The sequence below is a fragment of the Aulonocara stuartgranti genome, assembly GCF_965226115.1.
Source record: "Aulonocara stuartgranti genome assembly, chromosome: 12".
Lineage (NCBI taxonomy): Eukaryota > Metazoa > Chordata > Actinopteri > Cichliformes > Cichlidae > Aulonocara > Aulonocara stuartgranti.
In genome coordinates this window covers 26,784,232-26,791,816 of record NC_138948.1, presented here as the reverse complement: position 1 = coordinate 26,791,816, position 7,585 = coordinate 26,784,232, and positions in this window count along the sequence as shown.

The following is a 7,585-nucleotide window of genomic DNA, read 5'->3' as shown; positions in this document are numbered from 1 at the left end:
AAAGCTTTGTTCAGTTTGGCCCATCTCTGAAGGAGAAGATGGGATAAATACAGACATTTATGAATATATATATATATATAAACGCTTTTAATATTACATAAATATTTTAGCCTACAATCTGCCCTGAACAAAATTTAATTTAAATATTTTTAGCATCTAAACCTAACTTTAAATTTACTGGTTGAGCATCATTTATCAATACTAGCAAAAACTTGACCTACAGGTTCTTCCTAGTATTGATAAAGTGGCCATAATGTGGCTTTTCCCAGGCCTGAGGTGCTTTTTCAAATTCTTCCTTCTATATTTACTCATGAGTTGAATAAAATTCCATCATGCATACAACTTTTGGCTACCATTAAGTTACGTACATTGAACATAACACATGAAAGGAAGGCAAAGGGATAATGTAACATGAGATGATAAATGAAAATAACATATACCAAAATAAAAAATAAAAAAATGGGCCATTTACAATAAATCTTACATTACATGAAAATTTTAGTGCATGGGTTTTTTTGTTTTGTTTTGGGTTTGTTGTTTTTTTGGGGGGGGACGGACATATAGACACCTAAGACTAACCTTAAATTTACCGGTTAACCATCATTTATCAGTACTAACAAAAACCTGTAGGTCAGATTTTCCTGAACCTACCCAAGTATTTCATTAATTTGTGCATCAAAACCTAACCAGAGTGTAACAGCAAACATAAAACAAGCATGTGGAAATGAAACGACTCAGAGACTGAAAACTAATCAGACTGGACACGAATCACAGTCCACTCAGCGATGAGCATGTGACTTATTTAACCCTTCTGGCATCCTAATGCAGACTCTGCTGTTTAAAAGATGACTGTCAGCTCATGCTGTATTGCCTCAGACAGTACATCAAGGCCGGCCATTTATGCCAAAGGACAACTTGTGAGTAATTTAGAGATGCTAGCGGTATCTGACAGAATGGCAGCATTTGATGAGAAATTGTTGGGAGAGTCCCGCTGGGTAATGATACCAGCAGAGCACATTTGGCTGTACTCTTGTGTTTTGCTACGTAGTGAACACACCAGCAATTTTCTGTGTTGGAACCAAATTTTGACACCGACATATACAGTAATTTAAATGTCTGTTTGTTTAAAATATATAAAATTGCCCAACCTAACAAACAGTTTTTTTCTTTATTATTCCCAGTTTGCCCCAGTATTCACCCAGCAGTGATGTTTTAGCAAGAAAATCTAAAACAAACAGTGTCTGAACTATTTATGGTCAGTAGTATATGTGCTTCTGATGTTTATCCTGAATTTAAAAAAAGGTCATTTCACATAAACAAATCACAAGGAACATCCTATTTTGAGTAAACAAAACAGCAGGGACAGAGAACTATTCCATGATAGATTTCTTTATGCTTGATTAAAGACACAATTCCTATCCTGATATTTCCTTGAGTAAAAAGGCTCCCAGACCAGTAATAACCTAATTGGAGAGAAACCTCTAACTAGTGTTGCTCCTCTGTGTCCCTGTGTATAAATAGAGTCCATAATGGACCAAGGTGCGATGCCATCATTCATCTCTGCTCAGAAACACTTCAGGTTCGGGTCTTAGCTCATTTTCCTAATGATGCTCTTGTTTTAGGTATGTTTTCACTTTAAGGTTTGTAAGATTCCAGCTTAATGGACACTATTCATCATGGACTCAGACCAGTTCACCCAGCAAACTTATTTGACATAACAAATTGCCAAAATGAAAGGATGCTCAAGCAGGTGGATATTTCAGACCAATAGGTAAATTTGTTCTTATTGTAAAAATAATAATAACAATAAAATAAAAAGCCAGTTTCCTGCAAGGATTTTGCTTCTCTTGTATGACAATTGCAACATTGCTGCCAAACAAATCTGTCATTTCATAATGTGCTTAACGCGGCTACGTGAAGTGCTTTTTAATTTTAAATGTTAATTGACTAAAAGAGGACTTCCAATTCCACTGGCACCATGTAATAGGAGGTTTCCCCAAAAAAACATGGAGTCTTCTGGGAAGCATATCCCACATGATAGCCCCCGGTTATGCCATGCTTTTATGTGGTAGATTACTCCCTGGCTCTGTCCCAAAAAAGGCTGCTTTTTAACCACTGCTTCTCCCATTTGCCTCGGGATACTCATGGGCTGGCAGGTTGCACAACACATTACCATCCTGCAGCATCTCTTAAAACACATTTTAGCCCTGAAACACAGCTGGCATTTTGGCCGGCTTTGCTGCGCTGGGCACGGAAGGACCGAACATCAGGATGTTACAGAGAAATTAAAATGGAACCTAGTTGTAATGATGTGAGCAGATCCGCAATATGCTGTGATGTCAGTGCACTTCTCATTCCCGACACATCCTTTGTCAGAACTCAAGAGCAAGAGCGGGCTTCGGTTATTGCAAGCTAATTTAGAAGATATTATACATTTGTGAAAGAGGGGGCTCAATGTACTGCAGGGCGTGAGAGAGTCTTCACATGCATGGTCGACCCTGTGAGGATGAGTGTGTACTACCCCATGCCAAATTCAGGGTCTGTGCGTAGAGTTATGTGTTGCTAAACATCACTAAGATCCAACAGCCCAGTGTGATGCCTTTGGTTTCCAATCTCATGCTTCACGCCTGCTGCCCCTCTATCATGGATTCTTATTTACAGGCAGGACCCTCACTGAATCCCCTGAGGAGCAGATGATGTGCAGGTCTAGGTAGGGACCCTATCCCATGAATACTGTCCGTATCACTATGAATGCAAGTCAAGAATTCCAGTAGGCGATCCGACCAACTTCTTTATGTCCAGAGCTGTCAACCATGAAATATTTTACAGAGAATTAGGTTATCTTAGGGTAGATGTGCATTGTCCATTGCAGTCATAATCTAACCAATGGCATGCACTAATTCTATTTCAATTTCCTATCTGCTGTGTTTTTACTCTAACTCCAGTCCCCATTCCTTCTCTTTTAAAAGCATTATAAATTATGTGCTATCTTTAAACATGCCCAAAATAAAATGTGCAGGACAATGAGGCAGGAAATATGAGCTGTCCGGCTCATATCCATGTCATCAAGATGACTAAATTCAAAAGCCGCAGGGAAAGCTAATTGTGCATTGCTGGTCCAGAAATACAATCTTCTTCCATTTTTCTTATTTTTTCCCCCGTTTCAAAAGACTATATAGCCTGCACTCTCCAGAAAAAGATAGGTTAATCCTTAGAAGTTAATGCACAGGCTCTCAGGCATTTGTCTTCCTGAACCATAAAAGGGTGAGTGAGGCTGGCACTGCACAAATGTAGTGGAGATGCATACTGAAGTCCTCCACTTTTCCAATGGCACACAGAGTATTCAGCATTCAGATGGATGTAGGAAGTTTGTGGAAGTAACCTGATGCAGTGGGCTAAAGGTGGATATCCTACTATGCTGCAGCCCGCCACCTCCCATTGTCTTGATAGGGGAGCAAGAGATGTACAGCGGCCTCAAATGGAGGTGGCATCTGGTGCCCAATTTGTCATGCCTGAATTACCTAGGAGCTGATAAAGGCTGAAGTTTTAATAAAAGTTGGGAGCAGCAGATAGCAAGGTGAAGGACACTGATGAAGTGTCTTGGGGCCTATTTCCAGCTAGAGATAAGAACCTACAGAGAGAGGTGGGTCGAGGGTCTAGCACGGTGTGATAATACGCTGATGCTGTGGAAACAAAAAAAAATAAAAAGTGCTGTTGAAATGCAACACAGCACACATAATGGAAAAAATAATAAATAAGCAAATAAATAATGATGATGATCTAAACGAGGAGAAGCCAGGGTGGAGGCTGTGGAGTCCTGAAGCGTCTCTGCCTGTAATTTGGCCACCCGCCAGCAGCCATTGCTCACCCTCAGCTGCGACGGCAAGCTCCAGATGTGCCAACGGCACGTTTTGGATTTTGCCAGCTGACTGCACCGTTTGATAGCCCGCTCTCTGGATGCCCATCACCGGCCGCAGAGATAGAATTAAATGATGATGATCTTCCCACAAGTTGGGTGAGGAAACAACGCATATAAATCTTGATTTCATCTCAGCGTGAGAAGTCTTTATCCATCATCACTCTTAATGAACAAGTCATTAGCTGCGATGAATGGCGCTCTGGGCTCCTGCTCGCCACTGCTGCTTTTGTTTGCAGCTTTCAGGGGCAACTTCCTGTGCCCTTTGAGAGGGTCAAACTCATTTCTCCAGATGTGGGGTAACCTCTCTGCTCCTGGGGTGGCTGCGCATCCATGTACTAAACAGGGCTGGGAAAAATGAGCATATACTGAGAGTTTTTATGATTTTTTTTTTTTTTTTTGCCATATTGTCAGTTCCTCAGCAAGTCTCTGCATGCCCTCTCATCCAGAGAAGCACATTAGCAAACTCGGTGGCCGCCTATTATGGTAATTTTATGTGCACAATCCACGACTTGATGCAAGCTTGCTATGTAAACAGAAAAAGGCTTTTTCATTGTACGGTAATAGAAAGCTACCGAGGAGATGTAAAAACATGCTGGGCTGCGCTGCTACACCGTAACACAAATATATACCAGCAACAGCGTGACGCCGCCACATTTTTTTTTTCTGCTTCTGTATCTGCAAACTCGATCAGTCTTTCATGTGAACTGATAATTCCTCCGTTTGAAATGAACGAGCTGTTTGGTGAACAAGAGTTGTTGAAGACAAACATTTCCCGGGAGCCTTCATTTTTATTTACAATCACCGCGCCGCTAAAGAATTTAACAGTGTGAACCGTACCCCCTCGGGCTACCAGAATCTAAAACACTTCCATAAAAGTTGGATGAAATTGTTGTGATCTTCTCCTCCGCCTTCTCCTCTGAAGTACAACAGTGCTTGAAATATGAAAAAAGGGGAGGCATCAATCAGGCTGTACGGCAGTAAATGTGAAGAGATAAAGGTTGACACGCGATAATTGAAAATATCTGCCGCTAATACACCAGAGTCTGTGTTTGTATTTGAACATAAAGGGGAAGAGTGGCATGTGACTTTCCTTGTTAGTGACAGCTGCCATGTTCCCCGGTCTACGGGGACGTAGCACACTGGAAGAGTCATCTGACTTCTACAGTATGTCTGAAGTTCCTCAAATCCCCCGAGACACCTCTTTACATGTTTGATGATGTTCCTGAAGAGGTTCCAGCTGAATCTTGTTCAGAAGTTTTGCGCCTTGAATTCCCTGAACATTTAAGTCCCAGAAACAAGAGAGAGCAAACACGGAGTGATTGTGAATTTGTGTTACGGTTTTACTCATGGGATTATTTCTGCTCTTTTAAGGCAACGTTACAATTTCTGTTTCTCTAGCGATCCCAACAAGCAATGTGGTTTTCTAGTGATGACTCTAATGTCGTCAGTTGACGAAATATAAATTTACTGATGTTGTGGATGCGCCCTGTATTTATCTATGTTTCCAGTTTCAACGCACGCTCGCAGTATAGGTAGGAAGTGAAATACCCATTACTGCATGTGTCAGTGTCATAAACAATAGCGTCGACTCCTCGGAAGGAGGCAGGGCGATAATGGAGGCAGTGCATCAATGTTCAGCACAAGGTCTGCAATTCACACGAGGAGAACACTCACCTGAGCACCGGGAATGCTGGTTGTAGACGGAATTAACAGTAGCAGATGTGTAGTGGAGGACCACTTTCTAAAATGAGCTCTGTGCGCGCACTGGTTAAAGGGTCAGTTCACCTGAAGTGTAAAAAAAAGTACCTAATGGTATTAGAGCAAGTAGATTCACAATTGCTGAGTTTTTCATTTTCAACAGCTTCTGAAAAATTACCCGTCACATCAATATAATATTAGCTCCAGGGCTCAAGTATAAATGGACAATTGACCAGAAAGCAGTTTCATACCCAGTGAGGCCTGTTCCCACATTATTCCATGAAAAATTAAGCAGATAGAACATTTGCAGTTGAATCCAAGTGTTGAACTTGAAGTTGGTAGCAGTTCACTGGACCTAGCAATATGAAGCCCAAAGAGATGGTGATGCAAGGAGGCCATCAGGAGGCTGACAAAACCAAAATAAGCATCATCAGACAGATAGCAAATATTTGTGAGTGGTCAAATTCTTAAAAAGATGAGTCCACCAACAATTTAATAACACCAAAGGCTGAGAGACCATCAAGGACAACTGAAGGAGATGATCGCAGGATTCTTTGCTTGGTTAAGAAAACACTCTTGAAAAGTAAGAAATATGATTGTCAAACTCTGCAATCAAGGTACATTTATTTTTTAAATCCTTATAAGTAAAATTGTTTTAGTTTGTTTGAGCCAGTGAAATGGGAGACTGTGTAAAAATGGCTGTATTTCCTAAACAGTTACTGCAGTTCTTTTGGAAAACATCTTGAGTTAAAGTCCACACTTTAATCACAACTTGATTGCTTAATTTGAAATCCACTGTGATGACGTACATGCTGTTATTACTGTTTGTGGAGTGACTCTGGTTGAACCCTTATATAGAAGCTTAAATTTGGGGAAAATACTCCAAAATGTGTATCAGATGCATCACACTGGTCCTGACAGTCAGAGTCTGGATGGCTCAAGAGGGAAACGAGGTTGGATACAAACGAGCTGCTTGTAAACCACTATTTATTTTTAAATAATGGTGAAAGTGCAGTTTGTGGTTTTACAAATTACATTTCTGATTCATCAAAGGGAGGCTTAATGCTGATTTGTTGTATCTCTTTTAGTAAATATATCTTAAAGAATGAATCCATGACATCGCCAAGCAGCTAATATTTGTAAGATGGGCTGGAGGAAAACATTTAAACAATGTATTATGAAACTATCAAAGGCTTAACAGCATGTACATTGTTGGGGAGATTGCATTTGTTTTGATCCACCATTACTCTCAGCATAAGTGCATCCAAACTCAGTTTGCCCATTTGATAATAAATAATAGAAACAGAAAACTGTCTACCACATGCTTAAGTATATAAAGTAGTTATATAGGTCTTTCATTTCCTATGATGTGATGGTCCTTTAGGCAGAAAGAGCAATTACTTGAAAAAAATGTATAAATAAAAAATTGCAGAGGGGCTTTGCAATCTAAAGGCAAGCACATGTTGTAGTTTCATGTGTGAAAGGATTCCTGCATGAGACCGTGTATGCGTGCGTGCATGTGTGTGTTTCTGAGTTGACTAGTCTAAAAGAATTGAATCACTTAGGCCTGGAAAAAATTACTTCTCTATCATTATGAGTCTGTTAATAAAACCAGTTTGGCTACATTTGAACTCCTTCCTCACTCACAGAGAGGAAATCATACAGATAACATGTAAGACAGTAACAAGGAGGTACTCATGTGATATAAGCTGGACTCGCCTTTGTAATTTTTTTTGTACTTAAGCTCAAAGCAATCAGATACGGGGAGGTAGGTAAACATGTGATTAATGTGCGTGGCATACTCTTGCAAAAATTGCTTTCTCACACTGTTTTTATGAAGAGCAAATGACCCAGAAGAACCCTAAGGTGCAGCTTTTAACATAGCGGGTTAAATTATGACAACTGCCACAACAAAATATCCCAGAATGCATCTTTATGATTCAGTGAAAAACTGTTTTTAGAAAGTTC